This window comes from Odontesthes bonariensis, chromosome 22, assembly GCF_027942865.1.
Source record: "Odontesthes bonariensis isolate fOdoBon6 chromosome 22, fOdoBon6.hap1, whole genome shotgun sequence".
Taxonomy (NCBI): Eukaryota; Metazoa; Chordata; class Actinopteri; order Atheriniformes; family Atherinopsidae; genus Odontesthes; species Odontesthes bonariensis.
The window spans coordinates 23,221,382-23,236,929 of NC_134527.1; the positions used below are offsets into that span (position 1 = coordinate 23,221,382).

At 38.8% G+C, this 15,548-nt stretch overlaps 1 long non-coding RNA gene across 1 annotated transcript; it reads right to left on the reverse strand.

The window, feature by feature from the left end:
• Window positions 1-2,733: 2,733 nt before the first annotated feature.
• LOC142373192 (uncharacterized) lies at window positions 2,734-3,276 on the reverse strand. The gene is made up of 3 exons (XR_012768424.1): window positions 3,206-3,276; window positions 2,987-3,098; window positions 2,734-2,885 (listed from the first exon to the last, which is right to left on the reverse strand). It is a non-coding gene; the product is annotated as an uncharacterized LOC142373192 (long non-coding RNA).
• Between the last annotated feature and the right edge of the window lie 12,272 nt (window positions 3,277-15,548).

The window sequence follows — 15,548 nt, forward strand, 5'->3', positions numbered from 1 at the left end:
ATGCATTAATGAAATTGTTCATAAGCACTGAGAAAGCTGCAGCCTGATGAATTACCTCAGCATAAACAAGGGCATTCATTATTTCCATGATACTGATCTTTAAAACACCAGGGAGTGCTATGTATGCATGCTATACTGGAACCCTAACCTCCCTTTTTCCAGAGTGCAAGAAGATCTCTGTTGCCTGTAATAATCCGCCTGCATCTCCTGCAGCCTTGGGAAGTTTCACCCCTCCCTATACTGAACTGTTCGGAATAAAGTGGGTGGGAAAGAAAGAGAAAATGAGAGAATCGCTGCTGAGCTGATGCTTAGTGATGCCTAACACTAATTAAATTTTTTTCAGCCGTTTTAATGGCGTTTACATAAAGTCTTGCAGCAAACCATGTGGGGAGGAGAGGTACCTTGTTTTCATTAGAATGATCTTTGAAGCAGAAATCACTTGTGTTCATAAAAAAAAACAACTATATGGTGCTATATGTGTCTACTTGTAATGTCAATGCAAAGATGCTGGTGACAGTCATGGAATCTGATCAAATCAAACATCGGCGGGGGATAGGACACAGAATCATGTACTGGTTTACTACATTATAAACATCAATTATTTTACCGGTGGGTACCGGTGGTCAAGTGAAAAACAGCAAAGGTAAAGTTGAACTGTGCTTCCAAAACCACAATGCGTCACCCTTATAATAATGTGGCGCTTCTATCCAAAGAATCCAGTCTGTGATGTTTGCTCTAATTAACCTATCTCCAATCATTGATCAGTAATATTCTTTTAGACCACATATGCCCTCTTCATCTTCACAGGAGAGGTATTTAAGAGTGTCAAATGTTACATTTAAAGAGCAACAATTTGAATTATGTCAAAAATTTAGAAGAGCCCAAGCTGAAAAACTGACGACATTCCTAAAAGCATAAGCTGTAATTTGTGTTTAGTGCTAATTAGCAGGTGCTAGCGGGTGAAATGTTTAATAAAAGCCTTAACCTGTTGTGTTTTATAATTGCTTGCATGGTAGGAATATTATAAAAATGTTTGATGTTTTATTTATTAATAAGATAAAAACTGCATGAATATCTTAGAGCCGATATCAACAACAAGATATGTCCAACATCTACAATTATCCATCTGCTTTATTCAGTAACATTTTTTTTAAAATGTTTCCTCACCAGAATTTGAAAGTAAGATCTTTTTTAATAGACATGAATTCTTCCATTTCCATGTATTGTTCAATGACAGCCAACCTTGTCAAAACCAGTTGGTTACTCTGTGTCATGTCTATTAGTTTTTTCATGTTTTATGTTCCAGTCTAGTCTTTAGTTTAGCCACCACGTCTCTACTGTTTTCCTCAGTCTCTCTCCTGCCATCAGCCTCATTCACGTCACCTGTGCTTTTCCCCTCAACTGCCTTCACTCACCAATCACCTCCCTTCAGTATTCTCCAGGTTTTTTGTTTGGTTCTTTCTTTCTTTCTTTCTTTCTTTCTTTCTTTCTTTCTTTCTTTCTTTCTTTCTTTCTTTCTTTCTTTCTTTCTTTCTTTCTTTCTTTCTTTCTTTCTTTCTTTCTTTCTTTCCATGTTCAGTGCCAGATCCTCACCGTCATTCATGCCAAGACCACGCCATTCATGTATGTATCAGGTTTGTCCATGTTGTTCTTGTCACAGTCAGGTTTTGTTTTGTCATATTTTTATTTTTATCTATTTATTTATTTATTTTTGTCAGTTTTTGGTATTCCGGCTCGGCTGCCCTTTTGTTTGTATTTTGGAATAAATCAAGTGTTTTTACTCAGATGACATTTGGGATTTGTTTGAATGAAATAAATAGATAGAATATATTTTTGAGACCTGGGGCCCGTTGCACAAAAGTAGGATAAGGGATTAAGCCGGGATATGTTGGCTATCCTGGATCAACTTATCTGTGATACAGTTGCACAAAAGTGGGATAGAGGGAAGTGGGATATGTTCAGACGTAAGTTACCATGGAGATTTATTCTGTGAAGCTAGCCTGCTCCAGACCAGGCTAAGTTCCAGGATCTATTTAATCTCATTCTTTATCTCAGTCAGCGGTCGCCACAAATGGAAACCAATATTTATTCCACTGCCTAGAACATATTGTTAAAAAATTTAACTATACCCACTATCATTATTGAAACATTTGTGATCATTAATTACAATCATTTTAGATAACTGATGATTTTAGATGAACCACTAGATAATTTAGTTTCCCACAGACTACACATAAAGTACATCACCATATAAATATAAATACACATTAGAGTGTACCATGATGTTCCTTTATTGAACAAGGATGAATCAAAGCAAGTAAACCATCAGCTCCTTTCAAAACTGAAGTCACACAGTGCTCTACAAGACAAAAAGCACAGAATCAAAGCATGCAGTTTGAGACAAACTGTTTGTAAAAATGGGCTATACAAATAAAATTGCCTTGCCTATACAGCACAAAAACCTCACAAAAAATCCTCTGCCATTGCAGGCCCAACTTAAATAAACATGCAATATTAATTAAAATAATTTAACACATATTGGTCTCTGACCAGCCGACCACAGTCGTCATCCGGGAAGATGGCAGGATTGTCCCAGTCTATGAGAGCTGGCACTCTGGGGGCCCTCTCCTTTCTCAGGCAGGCCACATTGTGGAGGACAGCATAGGCCACAATGATATCACATGCCCTGTCTGGGCTGACTCTGGGGTGGTTCAGACACTGAAAACGTGCCTTCAGTAGGCCAAATGTCATTTCTATCCGGGCCCTTGTTCTGGCATGGGCATGGTTGTATGCCAGTTGTGCCTCCAGAGGGTCTGCAAATGGAGTGAGCAGAAAAGGCTGGCAGGCATACCCTCTGTCACCCAGCAATACACCCAGGAATTCACCTGTGAATACAAAATGTTACCATCACAACCTCATAAGTAGTGACATTCTTAACACAGCCATGATGTTAAAAGTGGTTATCAATAGAGGTTCTGTGGCTCACCTTGTGATAGGCGCCGATAGATCTCCGAGTTCCGAAACACTCGGGAGTCGTGGACCGAGCCGGGCCACTTTGCCACAACATTACTGAACAAATAGTTAGCATTGCAGACCATCTGAAATGATAAGATGTTAAACCAATTAATGCACAGTACAGGCAATGTGTGGGCAGGCACATTCTTAATAAAAAGTACACTTGTTAAGTATTTGTCAGGGGACTTACCATTCTGCAGGATGTTCTTATATTTTACTTTGACTTGCTGCCATGTCCGTTTTGGCCCAGTCATGTTAAATCTACACACACACACAATGAAACAGTGGAGGAGCATGGAGTTACATTTAGATAGTTTCACTCACATGCAGTCAATTTCAACTTATTCATAATCAAAGTAGGCCACAAATATCTTTTCAAATATCGTCACCTTCCTAAAATAATCGCATAAGTCATTTTTTCAGGTTTTTCAGGAAACACAAAAAACTCCCCCCAAAAGTTAAATTATAGCATAAAATAATAATTTCAGTCAGTATGTATCAAAGGATGCTTGACATAAGAACACTTCTTGTTTTTCATAAAAACTAAGATTAAATAAATGACTTAGGCATTTTTTGGACCACACCTTTGATGCCAAAAAATGACTTGGGCGATTATTTTAGGAAGGTGACGATATGTTAATTAACATTTTATTTGGATTGTAGCCTAATTGTGATAGTTTCAGTGGAGTGGTGAGTGTGTATTTGTGCACTACTTACGCCAGTGTTTCCCAACCTTTTTCGGCCTGAGTACCCCCTGAGCCTTCTTGTCACACCACGAGTACCCCCTCACACATACAACGCGTGTGATGATTCTCCAAAAGTAGAGCAACACAGTGGTTATTACATGAAAATCATTTTATTTAATATCCTTAACTTGAACATAAAATTCTCAGGCTTTTTGTCTCTTTTTTTAACCTCAGTTGAATTCAACATAAGAATAAAAAACATTTTCTTGAAATATAAATAATTAACCAAAATAGTATAAATACTAAATCAAAATAATCTTCCTTTGTTATCTAACTTAAACAAGTAACATTTCTCTTTTTTTTAAGAATACATGAACATAACTCATTTCTCTCTCTTTTTAAGAATACATTAACAGGCCTAACTCATGTAACAATCATCACAAAACTGGAGTCTCCTTCATAAACAGTCCTCCATAAAAGTGTGACGCCTTAATAAATTTAAAAAAAAACTCCCCGTTCGCCACGTACCCCCTGCAGTACCTCCGTGTACCACTAGGGGTACGCGTACCCCCGGTTGGGAAACACTGACTTACGCATTCAGGCGGTCAGCAATGGTTTGCCACGCTTGCTCCCTTTGTTTTTTAACTGTGGCAGTATTTCCTTTTCGATTTATTTTCTCCTTCACCTCTTCATAGGTTTCCATTAATAATTCTTGCTCCGCTGGGGAGAATACGCCTTGTTGCCATGGTGAATCAGTGAATCTATGATCGATCGTGGGGTCTATTTAAGCAAGCCCTGTGCAGCACTTATCCGGGATCGGTTTCACCTGGCTTAATGAATCCGTGTCTGCTCATCCTGGCTTGGCCTTTGTGCAACCAACTAAGCCTGGGCGCCCATGTTTTGGATTCCTTGAACCTGGCTAAGTAATTCATCCTGGATGTCTAAATCCTACTTTTGTGCAACGGGCCCCTGGTTTGACATCTGTGTGACACCACAGTTTTGATAGAGATTACATTAACATCATGGTTTGGCTTGATGAGGACTCTTTCACAGTGCTAACCCAGCTGAAATTTATACTAAAGTGTTCAGATATGAACAATTTTTTTTTTTTTGTCACCGGTTTGTTCATCACAGGACATCCAATTACTTAGAAATCATTTATAGGAATTTAATCAATACAAGTTTTTAAAATGTCATACTGTACAAGTATGACATTTTGTTATCTTTTAAATGCAGTTCATAAACTTTAATATGACATCTTAAATAATAATGCAAATACTACAGTGAAACAGTGAGATAAATTTTGGTAATCTAAGTAATTGTTTATAAAAATAAAAATAAATTCTTAAAAAGCAACACAGATAATTGCTGTGATTCATGTTTTAAGATATTCTTCTTTGCTCCGTCACCTAAACAAATGTCCTACAATGACCAGTTGCCCTAACATCCCACATCATTAAAATCCTGGCGTGTCAGTTGTTGTCCAGTCCAAGGAATCAAGTAAGCACCTTTCAGTTTGTTTACTGCCTGATTTGGAAAGCTAGCTCTCATGTGGATAAAGAAGGAAACCCTGTGAAAATCACATTCTTTGATTTTTTTTTTTTTTTTTTTTTTTCTAGTGTGCAATGCAAAAAAAAATACAACCTGCACAAGATCCAGAAAATACAGATGGATGCCTCAACCACCTGTATTATTAACTACGTGACAAACCGACCACAGTTTGTGTGAGTGAATGGCTGTGTGTTTAAGAGGCTGGGCAGTAAGGTAGTAGCACAGCAGGGAACTGTACTCTTACCATTTTTCTTCACCCTGTAAACCTCAGACTCAAAAACTTGTGTGGAAACAATCAGCTCATCTTAAATATGAACAAGCTAATGGAGATCATTGTGGATTCTAGGAGAGATAGGAATAAGCCAAACAGAAATGGAGGAGAACTACAGATACCTGACTGTTAATGTGGACAACACACTGAACTGGAAATGTCACAATCTGCATCTTATGTTTTTGTCACGTCTGTATTTTGTGTTTTTGTCTACCCAGTCTTGCCATTTCATCACTTTCCTCAGTCTCTCTTCTGTCTATTATTTATCCATAGCACTCCAGACTCCACAGCATTGTGGCGGTGTTGGACACATTAAATGTTGATCAATGAAGGGACTCCCCTCCCCTGCATGTATACTGGAACAAGAAAAGCGGTTCAAATTAATGGCCAGTTCAAATTCGAATGGTAGTTTGACTCAGTTGTACGTAAAGAGTACTGACTGAACCACCCTCTACGGGCCTCCAGCTTCAGCATTCTTTCTTACTGCAACAGCCGTATAAAATAAGTCTCAACGATAAATACTTTTTTGTATACTCTTTTTGAAATTTCTGTGTATTTCTATGCAATACACACAGAAGATGATATACGTAAAACTTAAATAAAGCTTAGTGCCTGCACTGCACATGTCCAGTCACTGGCGTCGTATGTGATATGTGTACCTTGTTCGGATGTTTACACAGCACAATTTTGATGTAGTCATTAATAAAAAATGGCACCACTGCTCTGTGCTGGATATATGTCTACTCTAGCACTGTATGGATGGACAGCTATTCAATAATCAGCCTCAGAATAAGCATGTGCAGGACACACCAGGAGGTGCTTTCTCCTGCCATGAGCAGTACACTGACACATTGTTCCTGCAGGATGTCAGTTCACTGTCATGCAATCAATAAAGTCATGGGAGCATCCAACTTCTGGTCCACTGGGTTTAACCTAGATTTCAGTTACTTAGCATGGTAGAAAATTGATTAGTCATAATACGATAAAGAGACCAGTATCGTTGTTTGGAAAAGACTTGTGTGTGTGTGTGTGTGTGTGTGTGTGTGTATGAGCTGAGTGCATTTAAGTCAACTTATTATGTACTTAAAAAAGGGTTGTTAATTATTTTTCTTCTTATTTGTCAAACCTCAGTATAGTCACAGAAACCCAGTCAACCAGTTTTTGGGTGCCAAAATCTTTTCTTGCTCAGTCAGATGCATTCATCCATCCATCCATCTATACCCTCTTAATCCAACTCAGGGTCACAGGGGAGCTGGAGCCTATCCCAGCTGTCACTGGGCGAGAGGTGGGGTACACCCTGGACAGGTCGCCAGTCCATCACAGGGCCACACAGAGACAAACGAGACGAATAAACCATGCACACTCTCTCTTGGGGTCAACATATACACGAGGAGAACATGCAGGCCCCAGCTGGGATTCAAACCAGGAAACCTCTTGCACCACCGTGCAGCCCTGCAGTCAGCTTCATGAATAATGTTACACAATATACTGTATGTCTGAATAAAACAGATTGGTCTTTCAAATAATCTGTTGGGATCCATGGTAGTGGTAGAGATAAGTCTTTATTTAATCAAACCAAGGGAGCTGTAGAACAGGTAAACCCAAAAACTAACAAAAAAACTTCAAAAAAACCACAGGGGGGAAGACAAGAATAAACTGGCAAACACTGAGGGAACCTGAAAGCTATATATACTGGTAAGGTTGATAGGTAGAATGACAGCAGGTGAGGGATTAACAGGAGACAGGTGCACACTGGGGCTTAGGGACAAGACCAAGACAATTGCAGGCATCTAAAGGTAATGACAAGAATAGGGGAACTAAACCAAGGACTGAAAATAACTAAAGACTAAACAGAACCTCCATGGAATACAAACCCAAGAGAAACATGAACACAAATACAAGCAAAGTTAAACACATGTTTAACAGGTCTATGTGATGTATTTTCATGCAGGCAAATGAAACCTGTAACTATGTTTTAAGAGTATGCAACCTTTAGCAGTTGTGAGAGCAACTGCATGTAAAGTGTAAGATATGGTGTCCATGAGGATAACACTTGTAGCCCTGACCATGATCATTTTCCATCCTTCACCTACTTATGTTATTGCCCAAACCCAATCTGGAGGTGACAAAAATTTTGTTATATGTTTTGTTCCCCAAGTGAACACCAAATTGGCATCCATGAAGGTACATGTTGGTCTTGAGCATATCTAATGGATGATTTCAAGGGGCAGAGTGTCTCTGCAACTCGGACCTTAAGCACAGGATCTCCACAGGTCTGTGTACTTTCACCTCTACTCTTCTCCCTGTACACTAACTGTTGCACCTCCAGCCATGACTCCGTTAAGCTTATTAAGTTTGCGGATGACACCACCCTCATCGGACTCATCTCGGGCGGCGATGAGACTGCCTACAGGAGGGAGGTGGACCGGCTGGTGACCTGGTGCAGCAGCAACAACCTGGAGCTCAACGCCCAGAAGACAGTGGAGATGGTCGTTGACTTTAGGAAATCCACAGCCCCCCTGCCCCCCCTCGCCCTCACTGACACCCCCATCACCACTGCGGACTGTCACCGGTTCCTCGGCACCACCATCACCCGGGACCTCAAGTGGGAGCCGACCATCAGCTCCCTCACCAAGAAGGCCCAGCAGAGGATGTACTTCCTGCGACAGCTGAGGAAGGCCAAGCTGCCGGCCCAGTTGATGGTGCAGTTCTACACGGCCATCATCGAGTCCATCCTCTGCTCCTCCATCACGGTGTGGTCTCCCGGGGCCTCTGCCAGGGATACCACACCTCCCATCGATCCATGACCTGCACGTCTCCAGGACTATGGGGCGAGCAGGTCGGATCACAGCTGACCCTTCTCACCCTGCACATGGACTATTTGCACCACTCCCCTCGGGCAGGAGGCTTCAGTCCATTCGGACCAGAACCTCCCGTCACAAAAACAGTTTTTTCCCCCTTGCAGTCGGACTTATAAACACTTCATAATCACCTCATAACCTGCCCCAGTCACCTTACTTTACTTTACCATCATTAAAATTGCACTAATGAAGCTGCACTGTTGTTGCTCTGTATATTGGTTACTGTGTATTGTTGTACACACCTTGTACATTTTATATACATATATTTTTATTCTTTATTTTTTATCATTATATCCTATGTTACATGTTTGCACCTTACGCCGCAGCAAATTCCTAGTTAGTGAACACTGTTCACTAACAATGGCAATAAAAACGAATTCTGATTCTGATTCTGATACTTTTACTCCAATACATTTTCATTGTTCGGTTTAGTTACTCGTTACAAAAAAAAGAGAGAGAGAAAGACAAACATTTTCTGTACTGAGTTATTTTATTTATTTTTTAGAAAGGTTTACAAAAGGGGTTTCAAACTGGACTCCCTCTTCAGATGCCAGATAAGCTTCAGTTTTCTCCTATTTTTTTCTTTAAATTTTGTTTATAATGATGGCAATAACAGTAGCAGCCTCTTTTGTTTCATTTTTTTCTTAATGGTGTAATGTACGCCTCATTTCTCTTGATTCAGAGGTGTTGGCTCATTATAGACCTATATCCAATCTCCCTTTTATGTCTAAAGTTCTTGAAAAAATAGTTGCAGCTCAGCTTTGTGATCATTTACACAGAAATAATCTGTTTGAAGAGTTTCAGTCAGGATTCAGAGTGCATCATAGCAAAGAAACAGCACCGCTGAAAGTTACCAATGATCTCCTCTTAGCCTCTGATAGCGGACTTGTGTCTGTGCTTGTCCTGTTGGATCTCAGTGCTGCATTTGATACGGTCGATCACAGTATCTTATTACAGAGACTTGAACTTGTTATTGGGATTAAAGGAACTGCATTAGGCTAGTTTAAGTCATATTTATCTGATAAATTTCAGTTTGTTCTTGTAAATGAAGAATCTTCCTCACACACCAGAGTAAGTCATGGAGTTCCACAGGGTTCTGTGCTTGGACCGATTCTTTTCACTTTATACATGCTTCCATTAGGTAACATTATTAGACAGCATGGCATAAATTTCCATTGCTATGCTGATGATACTCAGCTGTACTTATCTATAAAACCAGATGAACCCAATAGGTTGGTCAGACTACAAGCATGTCTTAAAGACATAAAGACCTGGATGACTCAGAACTGTCTGCTGCTAAATTCAGACAAAACTGAAGTCGTTATCTTTGGACCTGAGCGTTTCAGGAAGAAATTGTCTAGCTATATAGTTACTCTGGATGGTATTTCCTTGGCTTCTAGTTCTACAGTGAGGAACCTTGGAGTTATTTTTGACCAGAATTTATCATTTGACTCGCATATAAAACAGGTTACTAGGACTGCCTTCTTTCATCTTCGTAATATTGTTAAAATCAGGAACATCTTGTCTCAGAGTGATGCAGAAAAACTAGTCCATGCATTTGTTACTTCAAGATTGGACTACTGTAATTCTTTATTTATGGGCTGTCCCACATATTCTCTGAAAAGCCTTCAGTTGATCCAAAATGCTGCAGCCAGAGTTTTGATGAGAACTAACAGGAGAGATCATATTTCTCCAGTTTTAGCTTCTCTTCATTGGCTCCCTGTTAAATTCAGAATAGAATTTAAGATTCTTCTCCTTACATATAAAGCTCTTAATGACCGAGCTCCATCATATCTTAAAGATCTCATTATAAAATATTTTCCTAACAGAGCACTTCGTTCCCAAACTGCAGGTTTACTTGAGGTTCCCAGAGTTTCTAAAAGTAGAATGGGAGGCAGAGCCTTCAGTTATCAGGCCCCTCTCTTGTGGAATAAGCTGCCAGTAAATGTCCGGGAAGCAGAGACCTTTTCCACTTTTAAGACCAGGCTTAAAACTTTCCTTTTTTATAACGCCTATAGTTAGGGATGGCTCAGGTGATCCTGAAACATCCCATAGTTAAGCTGCTATAGGCCTAGACTGCTGGGGGAGCTCAACTGTCACACCTTTCCTCACTTTACTCTCTTTATGTATATGTGACATTATTGTGGTCATTAACTCGTGTTTCCCTGTTCCAACAGATATCCTTTGAATGGTGTTACAGTGCCGCCGCCCCCCCCCCCCCCCCCCCCCCCCCGCCCCCCCCCCCCCCCCCCCTTTCTGTCTTCTCAAACCCCAGCTGGTCGAGGTGGATGGCCACCCTTCCTGAGTCTGGTTCTGCCAGAGGTTTCTTCCTGTTAAAAGGGAGTCGTTTCTCTCCACAGTCGCCTCAGGCACGCTCAGGACGGGAGATTGGACCGAAAAAGAAAAAGTTTTCAGTGCAATCTGTTGGTTTCCTTAGCTAGGAAATTGTTTTTGAATTGGGTCTATATGAACGAATTGGATTATTTTATGAATAATTATGATTACAATGAATTGAATTCCAATTGGCTTGAATTGGACTTACTATTTAAGTGCCTTGAGATGACATTTGTTGTATTTGGCGCTATATAAATAAAAATTAATTGAATTGAAATTAATTGAATTGAATTTTCAGCACTGACCTTCGTTGAAGAAGAAAAACTTAAAGGTTCACAAAGTTTGTATTTTCTGTCTAAACCTGGTCTAAATTTTGCCTGCACATGGTTGTGTGTAGATTTGAAGTGTATTTGACCTTCAAAGTTTACCAAAATATAAAAAATGTTATTCAAACTGCATTTGCCTTGTTTACTTTTTACTTATACTTTTCATTACATTATTTAAGTACACCTATTTTTACAGTAATTCTCATACTTAAATACAAGACATTTCGGATACTTTAAGACTTTAACACAAGTAACATTTCAGTCAGTGACTTGGACTTTTACTAAAGTCATATTTTGGAGGGGTACCCATACTTTTACTTGAGTGTGAGATTTCAGTATCTTTATACTAAGAGCCTGTTTTCTTCTGTTTAACATTCATATCTGCAGAGATTACAAGCCAGACCCTGAGCATACAGGTGTCCCACACTCACTGCTGTTCCTGAACATGTTGTGTTTGAATTGAATTCAAGTTACTGCTGTAACTACACTTGGTGCCCTAATTGTGATATGTATATGCCAGGATGTGAAGCAGATTTTCTGATATACCCTGCTTGATGCACTGTGGAATTTTCTGTCAATTTCATTGGTATGTCTGAAAGAAGTTGAAAGAAGCTTTAGTTCTAAATGCTGATGAGCTACTGCTGCCTAGCTTCAACCTGGAAGCAGGCTCTGTCTTTCCTGCCTGCACTTGGCTTGTTTATAAGCACTATGGTAACAAAATCAAGCAGTTCAGACATATTTCTGATGAGCCAGTCAATAACTTATAGTACTTGCTTCTTGTTTGGCAAAGCATCGCCAACCAAGTTAGTAACTTCGTACTATGTTAGATATTGCACCTTTTTAAAAATAAACTGATGTCACCATTTGTATGATCCCACGTATGGTGATCATTTATTTGTCATTTGTCGGACTGCTAACAAAAAGTTGAATTCAGGCTGCTTCGTACAAAGGCATGAACACAATTGTTTGAAGTACTTTACCATCGAAACTCCAAGTAACTAATTGCTTTTCACAACAGAGACATTTTTGGAATTTTTCCCAGCTTTTATGTTACACCTGTATATTTAAAAAATACAAAGCATAGTCATAATTTGATGAGAAAGAAAATCTAAATGCTGCATACAGAGATAACAGCATGTGCTGTAAATGGTTAATTCACGTCTATTAACCCTTGTGTTGAATGAAACCTACAGTAGGACTGAATATGATAAATCTGGCAAAATGTAACAAAAGAAACATACATTCATATTTTTTTTAACTTGGCAGTGTTCAGGATCTTAATGGCTTCATTGTGAGTAGGAGTTGAGTTTTGTGCTGTTGAAATATTTTGTTGTCTTGTTGATTGCTCACCAATCTTTTTGCTCTTTGTTGCCATGTAGCACATCTTCTCTTCTCCTGTTTTTTCATTTTTTTTTTCATATGCCAAAAGGTAATTGTTGCTATGGGTACCTTTATAAATATAAAGGCAGCATTATCACCGAGACCCTTTGGTTGTCATTCATGATGGCTAGATTCACACACACACACAAGAACATACATACAAAGAGAATTGTTGATTAAGAACAATAATTGATCAGTAACTATATTTTAACGCTATGATAGTTATCTTAAGAATTTACATGGGCTGTCAGTGGAAGATGCTATATACTCTCCAGGTTAATTCATATTCATAAATTAAGAACCAAAAGTGTATTTCAAACGAATTCAACAAAGTGCAAAATTTCACCTAAGATACCACAGTTCATGGATTGGTCTAACTTCTATCTACTTTCAATTAGGCAGATGATCTCCAGGCTAATATCATGAAGCAAGTAGTGTCTTCATGAGATTTAAGCCTGCATTGCAAGGTAACGAACATTATTTCAACAGTCACAGTTTTGTTACTTTGACAACAAAATCAATAAGAATGACTATTACTGTTATTTCAGATCTTCAACACATTTTTTCTTTACGGATTTAACATCCCAGATCAAAAAATCCCAGTCATTAAGTAGATTGTTCTTCTCTGTATGTTCACTTAACTGTGTGTCATTTAAAAGATCTACGACTAATACTTCATAACTGACCAGGGCTACTGTTAAAAAGAAATGTCAGACACACCAAAAGTACATTTAATGTTCACTGCATCCACGTCTCCATGTCACTTTTTTTTTTTTTGTCTTCCTTGTCTTCCCTTCAGCTTGTATTCCTCCCTCCAGTCTTTATTTCAGGCTAATGGTACATGGAGGTTAAGGATCATTAGTCTGCTCCCTGGACTATAGCTGCACCTATTTTAGTGCTACAGTATAGCTATTTTTTCAATTGCCCAACCCTACTTTATCACTGCTTACCCAAGACCTTTCCCGGAAGGTCAGGCTTTTCTAATGACTCGTGACTTGAGTCATGAGGAGGCGAGAAAAAGTGAATGGGGAAAATTGCCTGTTGAGAGAGACAGAAGAGACAGAGCAAGAATGAAAAGCAAGAAAGGCACAAAAAAAACGAAATGAAGAGGGCAAGGAGAATGTTAGTGTTGGAGAAGGATATATCACAGTGACAATAATGGGCTTAGTGTAGATATCACTGGGTGACTTTAGCTTTTGCTTATTTGGAAGTCACTTCAAAGTTTGTTGATTTAAATGGGAAGAATAACACAAGGGCCGTTTAAATAATCCTGAACTTGAAATCAAATACATACTCGGCTGTGCCCATACCAGATTCTTGATTTTTTTTTTTTTAAAAACTCAATTATGAACCAAGGCAGAGATGGTAACATTTATCCTCAGGATTTGCATTATATGATAAAATAAACCTTTGAAATAAAAAACAGTTCTTGAAGTCACTCTTTGGTGTTGTGATACTAAATGATCTTATACAAACCTATGCACCACCAGTGACTGACACTGGGGGAATAATACATACAGCTGGAGATGCACTAAATTCATAGGTTTTTACCCCCTAAATCCCTTACTTTGATTAAAAAAAGGCTTACCTGTGATTTTATTCCAAATCCACTATAATGAGCTTGTCTAATTTTCAAGAAAAAGTGCAGTAAGATTTAACGTAACAGTATTGACCTACTTAGAGTTGCTTTCCCTGTGGTGTTCTCCATTTGCAGTCTGAGATGGACCAAGGGCAATTCTTAGGATTTTACATTAAATCTAGGAAGACTTTAATGAGTCATATAAGTATTATTTATTTAAATAAGCTATTTTCAAAGCACTAACATTTTATAATGAAGTTTTTCAGGATCAGAGTTATTAGATCCGGTATATTAGTCCCACCTGCTGCTGAGGTACATCAGAGTTTGCTCCCTTTCAACTCCTCTTACCAGTGGTGGAAATTTATTTTTCCCCGTAGGGTGTCAGGATGCAGCTGAGTCAAGACTTAATTTAGCAGCCAGTAAAGTGAAAACACAGCATCAAGTATGACAAATAAAACAGCATGGTTTTCTTTCATTGTCAGCAAGTGAGCAGGACTAGCACACTGTCTGTCTAATGATGCCATACATGTGCAGCATTAATAAAAGATTACACTAATAAAAAGTAACATATATGTTAAGGTATCACTGCAATGACATTAGTGTGCATACAATACGACAGAGAAATGTATAATTAGACTATAGGCACTGTAACATTGACCATGATTAGATACATAGAAACAGTAACCATTGACCTTTTTTTTTTGACCAGGCAGCATAATTATATGCACAGTTGAGCTATGGTTACAGGTTAACTTTGCCTTTAAATTGGACCAAAGTCCTCGTCCCATTATACATGCTCAGGACCACTCCTGAGCATGTATGATGGGACGAGGACTTGATATAATGAATTGACATAATGACTAAAGTAAGTCCAATACCAATGATGCTGTGGACTGTGTCAGAAAATGGCGAGTTTAGCTGTCCAACCAAAAATAATAGAAATGTGACTCAGAGAAGCTTTATTGATAATTCAGTTTCAGCATCTCTGTATTAGAAAATTGAGACCCATAAATGTAATTTATGCAATTAGGGAGGACAGTATTCTTTTCTATATTGTACATTTAATTCAAAATTGATCACCTCAACTTTTCCACATTTTCAACATTATCATAAAAGATGTTGCATTTTTTTTCTGTATGCAGAATTCCTTACAATGACAAGGGAAAAGGAGTACTTTAAAAAAAAAAATATTAAAATTAAGTAACTGAAACCTCCCATTTAAATAGTTGCAGATCCTTTGCTTAGAACTTAGTTAAAGGACCCCTGGCAGCACAGTCAGCCTCAAGTCTTTGGCTTTGGCAGATTTTTGTTTGGAAGTGTGCATCCTTTTTCTAGTCTCTACAGAAGTGCTCTCCTGGCTTCAAATTCAGACTTTGGGATGGGGAAAATGAGCACTTTTTTCTGAAGCCTGTCCTATGTTGCTTGGTAGTACACTATTCGTCTTCACCTTAGCCCGAGATCCTGTGCACTCAGAAAAAGGTTTTCACTCTTGATTGATCCACGGCTATGATAACATTTTCACTTTTTCTGCTGAGATCTGTTTTC